At 38.5% G+C, this 12,226-nt stretch overlaps 1 pseudogene; it reads left to right on the forward strand.

The window, feature by feature from the left end:
- The first annotated feature begins 10,280 nt into the window (after positions 1-10,280).
- On the forward strand, positions 10,281-10,903 carry LOC125913632 (60S ribosomal protein L9-like; annotated as a pseudogene).
- The last annotated feature ends 1,323 nt before the right edge of the window (positions 10,904-12,226 follow it).

The following is a 12,226-nucleotide window of genomic DNA, read 5'->3' on the forward strand; positions in this document are numbered from 1 at the left end:
ACTATTAGGACTACATAAAAATAAAAAGCTTCTGCACAGCAAAGGAAACAACCAACAAAACTCAAAGACAACCTACTGAATGGGGAAGATATTTGCAAATGACAAATCTGATAAAGGGTTAGTATACAAAATATATAAAGAACTTATACAACGCAACACCAAAGTTACAAATAATACAATTTAAAAAATGGATGGAAGATATGAACAGACATTTCTTCAAAGGAGACATACAGCTGGCCAAAGGACACATGAAAAGATACTTGATATCACTCATTATCAGGGAAATGCAAATCTGACACCTGTCAGAATGGCTAAAATAAAAAACATAAGAAACAGCAAGTGTTGGCGAAGCTGTGGGAATAAAGGAACCCTCTTGTACTGATGGTGGGAATGCAGACTGGTGCAGCCGCTGTGGAGGAGCCACAGTACAGAGGTTCCTCAAAAAATTAAAAACAGAATTACCAAGTGATCTAGTAATTCCACTACTGAATATTTACTCATAGACTACAAAAACATTAATTCAAAAAGATACATGCACCCTTGTATTTATTGCAGCATCATTTACAATAGCTAAATTATGAAAGCATAATTTATGTCCATAAACATGCCCATTGACAGACTAATGGATAAAGAAGAAGTGGTATAGTTCCTCAAAAAAATTAAAAATAGAACTACCTTATGACCCAGCAATTGCACTACGGGAATTTATCCAAAGGATACAAAAATGTTGATTCAAAGGGGCACATGCACCCCAATGTTTATAGCAGCACTTGTAATAATAGCTAAATTATCGAAAGAGCCCAAATGTCCATCAACTGATGAATGGATTAAGAAGATGTGATGTGTATACACACATACACACACACAATGGAATATTGCTAGGCAATAAAAAAAGAATGAAATCTTGCCATTTGTAATAACATGGTTGGAACTGAAGTGTATTATGCTGCGTGAAATAAGTCGGTCAGAAAGACCAATATCATATGATTTCACTCCTATGTGGAACTTGAGATACTTAACAGATGAACATAGAGGAAGAGATGGAAAAATAAGATAAAAACAGAGAGGTAAGCAAAACATAAGAGACTCTTAAATACAGAGAACAAACTGAGGCTGATGGGGGTGGATTAAAAGGGTGATGGGCATTAAGGAGGGAACTTTTCAGGATGAGCATTGGGTGTCATATATAAGCGATGAATCACTGGGTTCTACTCCTGAAGCCAAGACTGCACTGTATGCTAACTAACTTGGGGGGAAAAAGAAGTGGTATACATATACAACGGAATATTATTCAGCCATAAAAAAGAAATCTCGCCATTTGCAACAAGATGGGTGGAGCTAGAGAGTATGATGCTAAGTAATATAAGTCAGAGAATGACAAGTACCATAGGATTTCACACATATGTAGAATTTAAGAAACAAAACAAATACACTATGAAAAAAGAGACAAACCAAAAACAAACTCTTAACTAGAGAGAATAAATTAGTGGTTACCAGAGGGGAAGTGGAGGTGTTGGGATGGATGAAATAAGTAAAGGGGATTAAGAGTACACTTACCATGATGAGCACTGAGTAATGTATAGAATTGTTGGATTGGTATATTGTACACCAGAAACTAATATAATACTGTATGTTAACTACACTGGGATTAAAAGTAAGTAAATAAATAAATAAATAAGAAAGTAATGTGATAAAAGCAAGCAAAAGACTCAGACACATTACCAAAGAAGATATGCAGATGGAAATTAAGCACATGAAAAGATATTCAACATCATTAGTCATTAAGGGACTTTAGATTAAAACCACATTAAGGACAAATACCTACTGACTAGAATGGAAATTATAAAGATTTCTTATCCAAAAGTTGACCATGATGAGGAGAAACTGGAACTCTCAGACATCGCTGGTATGAATGTAAAATGGTACAGCTTTGGAAAGCAATTTAGCAGTTTCTTTAATAGTTAAATATACACCTACTTATAATCCAGCCATACAACTCCTAGGATTTTAACCCAAAGAAATCATATGTTCATACAAAGACTTCTAATAGAGTTATGGCAGGTATATTTATAATAGCCCCAATCTGGAACAGCCCAAACTGCCCATCAACAGGTGAACAAATAAACTATGGTACTTCCATATAATGGAAGTACTCAGCTATCATAAGGAATGAACACACTATAACATGGACAGATAACCAAATAGTTAAGCTGAGTGGGAGAAACCAGACCAAAAAGAAAAAGAAGAAGAAGAAGAAGAAGAAGAAGAAGAAGAAGAAGAAGAAGAAGAAAGAAGAAGAAGAAGAAGAAGAAGAAGAAGAAGAAGAAGAAGAGTACAACCTGTATGTTTCCATTTATATAAAATTCTAGGGAATATAAAAAAATGTATAGTAAAAAGAAAGCAGGTGAGTTGTTACCTGGAACAAAGAGTGGAAAGTCAGGGATGGATTACAAAGGGACATAAGGAAACTTTTGGGGGTGATGGATATGCTCATTATCTTGATTGTGGTAATAGTTTTCATGAGTATGTTCTCGTGTCAAAATTTATCAAATTGTACACTTATAACATGTGCCCTCTCTTTTGTGTCAGCCATACTGCCTCAATAACTTAGTTTTTTAAAAAAACAAAACAAAACAGAAGAACATTATTTAGGTCTAACCAAAGATATCTCTGAGTGAAATATAGCCATTTAAATACCAATTTGAATTTCTGCTTCAATCTTACTTCTCCCACTTAAGAGTCAAAAAAACTGAGACCTAGAGAGATGTAGTGATTTCCTACGTAAGATTCTACTTGTAAATTCTGTAACTAGGGGCTAGACAAGAACAGGCCAAAATAATGTTGATGAGAATGAGGGTTTAAATGAATGATAGCTCCTTATCTATTTTAAGAATCGCTTTCACAATGGAAAGCAGAGCTTAAAATCAAAAGAATCTGAATCTCCACTCCATCATCACTAATTAGGTCTATGACCTTCAGCAGTTTCCTTAAAATTTGCAGAATCTGTTTCTTCATCTCCACATCCATGTTAAGAATATCTACCCCATAAAGCCTTCTTGAGAATTAAGTAAAATAGGATATGCTCATGTAACTTTTTAATAATTAATAATTGGGTGAATTTTATCTGTGACATGGATGGGTAGAACATGTATTATGCATTGATATATTATAAAACTGCGGATGAGAAAAGCTAAGTGTTTTCCCTTGATCATGCAGTCAGGAAAGACGGAGTTGGCTTACCCCATCTCCTAATTCCCAGTCCAGTGTTTTAAAGAAAAAAAAAAGACACTCACCAAGGTTACTGGAAAAACCCATCTCTAAATGTAGTGTAGGGAGGTTCTTCTCTTCTCAGAGTCATTTAATTCAAAAGTCTGGAAACAGCAGCCTGAGGCCATATTTAGCCTGCTGAAGTATTTAGATTCTAAGTGAACAGTGTTTGAAAAAATTGAAGTCAACATTTAAAGTTTGAGAGATTTCACATAAAAATCTGAATTTCTTGCTTGTTTTGGAAAAAATGAGCAGATCTTGCAACACTGAACCTCTACTGAAGAAGGGCAGTGGAGAGCTGGATGTGAGGAACAGGTGCCCCTTCAGATGGGTGGGTCCCCCTCAGGTCCTCACAGTCCCCACCATCCCTCACACCCTGACACTGAGTCTGCCTTACTTATAATATAAACCTGGCACATGTGGACATTTATTTATATGTGCAACCAATGTTTTCCACAATTCTGCCTCACACAGTTAACCATCATTTCCGGAGGGCCAACCATGTTTATGATTTGTCATCTAGAAATGACGATGCGCTGTGTTGACATTCAGACAGCCATTCAACAGAACTGACTCCCTCTAGGCTGCACGTGTAAGCAGTTTCCATGCACACCAGTTGAAGCAGAGATGTGGCAATGTTCCAGCATATTTGGGCAATGTAGATATTCAACCTGATTTTCTTGGGCACCAAAGTGGATATATTTTGGGGGTCCTGACTCTTGAATGATCCAACTTGACATTCTACCTTGATCACATTTACCAGACAACTGCCCTGTTTCCACAGACCCGTGCTCCCATAGGCACAGTTTTAAGTGGTTCATAACCACTTTAAATTGTCTAAGGGAGCTGATAGGTGTAAAAACCAGTGCTGCCAAGGACCCTGAGATAGTTCCACATTAACCCTTAGATGAGCCCATGAAGTAAACACACAAAACATATCCAGGATGAGAGAGAGGAAAACCAACAGATAACGCATACAAACGTTATTTTTTGATATACAAAAATTACCAAACTGCCTACAATTAGTGAATACAAATCACTTTTCTCTGAAATAGTTCCTTACAGCACACAAAAGTAAGTTAAAACGTATGCTTGAGACCTTGGTGTACATCTGCTGTTGATCTTCTGTAAATACAAAATACTTTTCTTCTTTCAACATAAACAGTGGATCAGGAAGCCCGTAGTGAACTGTATAGTACTAGCCAATCTAAAAGCGTTTTGGAAACCCAAGGTCTAGAAATAGATACATTTTCTCATTTGTCTCTCACCATAACTACAAAACACAAAGAATAACCAACTTTTAAGTATTCTGACTATCCTGGATTTTGCCACGATGAAACACAGGTCACTGTAAGGATAATTGCCTTAGACAATTATACACAGCGATGGAAGGGCCACCCATGGGAGGAGAATCAGCTGACTCTCTGTATGGCTATGGTTTGTTTTGTTTTGCTTTTTCAAACAGTGAAATGCTTCTGGTTAATTATTTTTTGATTTCACTCCCTAGAGAAAATGCACTACACGCCATCCACTCTCTATTATTATTTTGTAATAACAGAGTTAAAGATCTATCGCCTGGTGTGATTGGCAAACACTAGCAAGCCAAGAAGAGAGAACTCCACAAACTAGCAATCATTTTAAGGGAATATGTTAAAAATCCTAAATAATAAACCCGGTTACCACCAGACCCAAGACAAAGGTTGGTAACAATGTACAGAAATGTTCCTGTTTTCCTGTCTTACTCAGAGCGTACCATTTACTCCAGGCTTCCTTATCTCTCTAATAAATGCCAGATTTTATTGACACATTTTATCTGCTTTTTGCCATAGACACCAAAGCTCTGGAATGTGAGGTCTCTTTCTGAGCCACCATTTATCCCCACACATTTGCTGGGAGAGCACCATTATAATTTTTCCAGTCTCCTGACTTTGTTTTCTAAACACAGTCCCAATACATACACGGCGCATCTGTTTTCCCCTCAGAAGAGAAGCATTCTTGATTACTCTCTCTTTTCCCCTCAGAGAAATGTACTACCCACAGATGACACGGATCTTTTGATCAACAAGCTTCCAAAGAGATACAGATTTGTTCTCCACAATCAGCAAGGAAGCTGTGCTCAATTTTTTCTTTACTACAGTTAAAAAAAAAAAAAGTGGGTGGGAATCCTATAAAACTATGATGGAGAAGGCCTCCTTTAGAGGGAAAGAGTAGAAAAACATTTACAAGGTCACCCCCAGGAAGTTTGTGATCTCCCAAAATTATGCACAAAATACCCCAGTTTGAGCAGAGAGTACTTTGGGTTTTTCCTCTTAGATGCTGGATCTTTTTTTTTTTTTTCCAATCTCATTGAACTCTGAGCTCTAGACTCATAACAGTGTTAGGCATGCATTGTCACTACAGGGTTTTTCATCTCTGTGTCATTTTACAGACTAGCTCAGAGAATCCTTGAGCTAGAAGGAATTATTTGGATTCCTGTTTTACAGCTGAAGAAACTGAAGAAGAGAAGCAAGGAGTTTCCCACTGAGACACAGAAAGAGCCTGTTTGAGGGGCTCAGTCTGCAGGGTTTCAGAGTTCAAACGCCCACTCAGAATCCTACAACAGGGGCACAAGACAGCCTTCTAAATCCAGCATGAAACACTGGATTTTGTTATTCTGTCTATATAATGTAATGTAGCATGGTTGCGTGGGGAGGCACAGAACAGGGAAAGGTGATGAAATTGTGGCTCCGTCTAAAATAATCTTACTTTACATAATCGGATGCAATTTAAGAAATATACTCATTCTCCCTTGCCACAACATTAGTTAAACCCTTGGTGCCAGATAGATCTAAAGCCTTCCATTTTATTGTGCATTTGATAGTAGCTGTTCTCACAGTCTAAAAATGATATCGTTTGGGCATAGTTGAACTATATACCAACACTACTCTCAGAAGATGTGACTTTTAAGTATAGAAAGCAAAAGCTTTTGGGTCACTAAAAAGAGGTATGCTTCCTGGGCATATAAATTTGCCAAAATTTCCAGTTACAATGTGAAGACTTTATTTCATGTGCAGAAAAAAAAAAAAAGAAAAAAACAAACAAAAAAAGCCTAATGGTGATTTGTGAATCCTGCTGGAAGCAACAGGAGGAACGGAAAGAGGGGGAGGTAGAAGGCCAAGCTAACCTGGCTTTAGTAATAAGTAAAGTAAATTTGATAAGTAATAGTCATATGATTGTATCTACCATTTAGTGAGAACTTTACATGCATTTGTTATTTAATCCACACAACTCTTTGCATTTGATATCTGTGCTTCCATTTTACAGATGGAATAGTGAAATTGGAAGGGCAAAGTGACTCACTTATGATTATATTCAGTGCCAGCGTGCTCAATAAGGCGTCTTTTGAAACCAGACAGAGTGGGGAGTGTCAAATACATGTATCAGTTGTAGAGTGGCCAACCAGCCTAGTTTGCTCCAGACTCAGAGGTTTCCTGGAAAGTAGGAATTTCAGGGCAAACCAGGATGATGGCTCACACATCAAGTTGTGTAGCCTTAAAGAAACTACCTCCCTGCTCTGGACCACAGAGGAATTTGGACCAGGATGATCTCTATAGTTCATTGGAGTGTTACTGTCTGATTTCCTTCTCTGCAGAGGGACAGGGGGTCATTGCTCTGATCCCAACCTCAAGGAATCTTTACTGTTTACTTCTTTATGGCTGAGTTCTTCCAGTGTATTCTAGAAAGCCCCCTCTGATTGGATCTACACAGCTACAAGAAAACTCATAGCAACAGCTTTCGACTGAACAGGCCTGGGTGTGATAAACTTCCACTGGTATCTGCCTTCACATTGTAAGGGATACTTCACATTTATCACATCTACTCAATCTCTCTCAGCCTCTGTTTTCCCATCAAAAGGAGAATAATAAAAATTGTATTTCACAGGATTAGTGAGAATCAAGTGAGATCAAAGATGTAAAAGTGTTTTTATAAATTGTAGAAAAATATAAAAATGTATCCATGCTGTCTCTTAACAGAGAGTGGGTATGTGATTCACAAGCCTACTTACATGTAGCACCAGGTCTGTGTCTACCCCCATAGTCTTGCCCCACACAGCACCTAACCCGTATGGGCTGTTGAAGATGGAATTTTATATTCTAAAGGCTCTGGATCCTTTCTCATTTTAGCCATGATTCTAGCCATTTGCTGTCTATAACCTCCTAATTCAATAATCAAGAAGCAGAAAACCTGTACTCTACATCAGGATTGGATATGGAGATTAGGAAAACAGGATGAGAAGAATTCAAACTCTGGGACATTAATTAAAACGTTTAGAAGAGAAAAAAGGAAACCACATCATTATGGTCATGCAATTGTCTAATCTCTTATATGGGCAAAATGGCCTCTATCCAGTATAATTCATAGAGATATTTTGAGGATCACTGGGACAGGAATATGAAGGCCCTCTCAAAACCATGTAAAGGAGGCTACAAAATTAAGCACTAGGCACGCCTACGTATATGAAAATAGATGGCACACGTATATTTCATCTCGTCTGACATTCTTATTTTACAAGTGATAATATGAGGAGCTAGAGACAATTTGTGCACAGGGACAAGAGCCATGATGAAAACTCAAATCTCTTGACATTCAGCCAGTGCTCACAAATCATAAGGATTACCTTACTTTGGGATCCCCCAGAAGCAGGTTTTGAGGCAAGAGTTCAAGTGCACATGGTTTATTTAGGAAGTAGCTCCTAACACCTCTAGTTGGGCAGTGGGAAGTGAGATAGGGACAAGAAGGAACCAATCAAGCAAGGCTCCACTGTGGACAACTGGAGTGTCCTCCTGCTGAGAAACTGAGGGAAACAGGATAGATCCTGGGTCTCAGAGTTATTCCAACTGAAAGACAAGATCAGGGTATTTAGCCTATCCTTCATTTGGTGACAGCTGCTGGGACAGTGTCAATTCCTCCATCACTTCTAGCATACAGGTAGAATAGGCTCCAGTGACCAAAGACTGCCCTTGGAAAAGATTCACAGGATTTGGGAATTAAAGGTTGAGTCAGCATACCCAGCAGTGGTACAAGCTGCTACAAGTAGACACTGGCAGGCACAGATGGCCATCTATGACTGGTATCTTGGGGGTCCGCTAGTTGAATATACCAGAGAATGGTCCAATTACCACTATATTCTGTTGCAATGTAAACCCCATTAAGGCAAAACTATATAGATTTTTTGGTCTGTTTTGTTCATTGTTGAATCTTTAAGGTCTAAAACAGTGATAGCACATCACAACTACTTATTAAATATTGGTTGAGTAAATGAATAACACCCCTCACAATTGGCCAGTCTGCTTCTCCTTAAATGCTCCACCAGTGAGGAGGTACTGGTGAAAAGTTAAGGCAGCTGGATCATTTACTGAACCATCCTCTGATAGAAATTTCTTCCTGACATTAACTTCCTATGTGCTTCCCTGTAACACTTATCTTCTGGTTCTAATTTTCTCTGGGACCAAAGAGGAATAAATTTAGCTCCCCGTTCCACTTGATATATTTCAGATATATTTGGATAGCTGTGTGTGCCTGGTTTCTTCAGCTGTCCTCTTATGATATGGTTTTTAAGATCTTTCACTTTGATGGTAGTGGGAAGAACATGGTATTAGGAGTCAGCCCCGTCACCTTCAAGGGGAGTAATCTTGGACAAGCTTCTTCCTCTAAAAACATGTAGATGAGGTTAATAACAACTATATTTCAAGGTTGGTGTTGAAGATGTACTGAGACCATGTAAATAATGCCCTAGCCCCATGCCTGATACTTGGAAGGCCCCCACAAAAGTAGGTTATTTTCCACTACCCACAGCCCAGTCAGCAGCCTCTGGTTATGATTCATCTTGTCAATAGATGGTTTAGGTATGACATCCACAAATGGGCTTTCTTGTACATCTCTACTTAAATACAGAATATAGAGGGACTACAGTAACCCTCACTCTGCAACGTTTAAAAGACCCGAGTTGGTCTGTGATAAAGTCAGGACTAGAAAGCAACCCTATTAATGCACGCTAAGAATACAATAGGCTTTTTAGGCATCCCCATAGCAATACTGTTTCCTGTTAAGCTTATACTACACAACTAAAATCCCAAGGCCCTCTTTTTGTGAAATATTCTACTATACCCTGTATCTGGTACAGTTGATTTTTTGAACCTAACTGTAGGACTTTCTATTGATCCCTACTGGATTTCTTTTTTAGTTATTCCCTCTTTTCACCACACCACATCTGCCCTTACAACAGACAAGACTATCCTTAAACTCCTTATTACGTTTTCCCTGTCTTCCAGTTCACATCATCATTTGGTGGCCTGTCCTCCAAAGATTAGCAGAAGACAGAGAATATTAAAATCCCTCTGCCAATTTTCAGCTGCTCTTTTTTAATTTTTTAAAAATATTTATTTATTTCTGAGACAGAGACAGAGCATGAGCAGGGGAGGGACAGAGAGAGAGGGAGACACAGAATACGAAGCGGGTTCCAGGCTCTGAGCTGTCAGCACAGAGCCCGACTCGGGGCTCAAACTCACAAACCGTGAGATCATGACCTGAGCCGAAGTCGGTCACTCAACCGACTGAGCCACCTAGGTGCCCGTCAGCTGCTCTTTTAAAACTTCTACATAAGGATGGAAGTGGAAGGTCTTAAACCACTAGACGTTTGTAGAGAATGTGCATTTGCCTTATCCAAACTCTTTTTGACCTCTAATTCCGCAATTATGAGAGAAACAGTAGTTTAGCAAATGGATGCAAATAGTGAAAGGAGATCCTAAAACACAAACTCTAGAAAATGTCAGAAAACCAGCCCACTAAAGTAGCAGAAGTGCTGGATTAGAGGTCGAAGAGTCACTTTTGAGTCATGACTGTCACCAACTAGCTGTAGGACTTGAGCAGGTTTTCTTAACTTCTTTAGGATTCACTTTTCTCATCTATAAAATTAGAAGAATTGGGCTAAAAATTAAAAAAAAACCTTAATAAGTAAACTATAGCTATTTGTCACATCTACTGCAAGAATGAAGACCCTTCTCAGCAATCAGACTGTTGACATTCCAGGAAATGTCCACATCACTCTGAAGGGACCCACCGTTATCATGAAGGGCCCTAGAGGAACCCTGTGAAGGGACTTCAATCACATCAATGTAGAGCTCAGTCTCCTTGGAAAGAAAAAGAAGAGGCTCCGAACTGACAAATGATGGGGAAATAGGAGAGGAGAGAGCTGGCTGCTGTTCACACTATCTGTAGTCATGTGCAGAACATGATCAAGGGCGTCACACTGGGATTCCATTACCAGATGAAATCTGTGTGTACTCACTTCCCCATCAATGTTGTTATTCAGGAGAATGGTTCTCTTGTTGAAATTTGCAATTTCTTGGGTGAAAAAAAATACATCCACAGAGTTCGGATGAGGCCAGGTGTTGCTTGTTCGGTATCTCAAGCCCACAAAGATGAGTTAGTTCTTGAAGGAAATGCCACGGAACTTGTAACAAATTCAGCTGCTTTGATTCAGCAAGCCACAACAGTTAAAAACAAGGATATCAGAAAATTTTCAGATGGTGTCTATGTTTCTGAAAAAGGAACAGTTCCGCAAGCTAATGAATAAGATCTAAGTTGTCCAGCTACAGGAACAGCAAGATGCCAGATGATTTTTCAGACTTGTTTGTGATATTTTAAAGATGCAGTAAAAGCTGTATTCATTCAAAAATAAATAAATAAATACATAAGCTATAATGATCCAGACAATGGAATGTTATTCAGCACTGAAAAGAAATGAACCATCAAGCAGTGAAATGACATACAGGAAACTTAAGTGTATATTGTTAAGTGAAAGAAGCCAATGTGAAAAGACTACATATTATATGACTCCTACTACAGGACATTCTGGAAATGGTACAACTATGGAGACAGTAAAAAGATCAGTGATTGTTAGGGATTGGGAGGGCAAAGGAGGGATATATAGATGGAGCACAGAAGATTTTTAGAATACTAAAACTTCTTCATGATACTAGAATGGTAGACACATACTATTATATACTTGTCAAAATCCTTAGAATGTACAATACCAAGAGTGAACTATAATGCAAAAACAAAAACATCAATAACAACAACAAAAAAACAAAAACCCAACTTGCACATGTTAAATAATAACAGTACCACATATGCCTTATCATTTACCTCCCACAGGTAGGTTTTGCCATCACCTCCATCTTACAAATGAGGAAACTGAGGCTGAAATGTGAGCACCAAAGATGGGATTTGAACCTAGATCTTCTGACCACAAGCTCAGGGTCCTTTGCTTTTCCTCATATCGCCTACCTCCCAGATCTCAAATCCTATGACATTTTCTTGGAAATCAATTTATATCTATTTACTGTCCAGACTACAAAGGAGATTCTCTGCAAAACTGTTTCATTTGTTTTGTGCTATTTAAAGTTTATGCAGTTTACATGGAAGGCAGTAAAATAGAATGACTAAAAGGATGGGCTTTCGAGTCATTTACTAGCTATGGAATATCTGGCAAGCTAGCATCTCTGAGCCTCAGATTCCTCATTTAGAAAATAGAAGTAATGGGGCGCCTGGGTGGCTTAGTCGGTTAAGCGTCTGACTTCGGCTCAGGTCATGATCTCGCAGTCCGTGAGTTCGAGCCCTGCGTCGGGCTCTGTGCTGACAGCTCAGAGCCTGGAGCCTGCTTTGGATTCTGTGTCTCCCTTTTTCTCTGAACCTCCCCTGTTCATGCTCTCTGTCTCAAAAATAAATAAATGTTAAAAAAATAAAAAATAAAAAAATAGAAAAAGAAAATTGAAGTAACGACAGGACTTTCTCTCCAGGAATGTTTTAAGGATTATGGGACATAGAGCATGTCAAGCCCTCAGCACAGTGCTTGATATAAATATGACTAAAGAAGGTTCTGTAACTATTATTCTTGGGTACACTGTGTAGGTTGTGA

This window comes from Panthera uncia, assembly GCF_023721935.1.
Source record: "Panthera uncia isolate 11264 chromosome C1 unlocalized genomic scaffold, Puncia_PCG_1.0 HiC_scaffold_4, whole genome shotgun sequence".
NCBI lineage: Eukaryota > Metazoa > Chordata > Mammalia > Carnivora > Felidae > Panthera > Panthera uncia.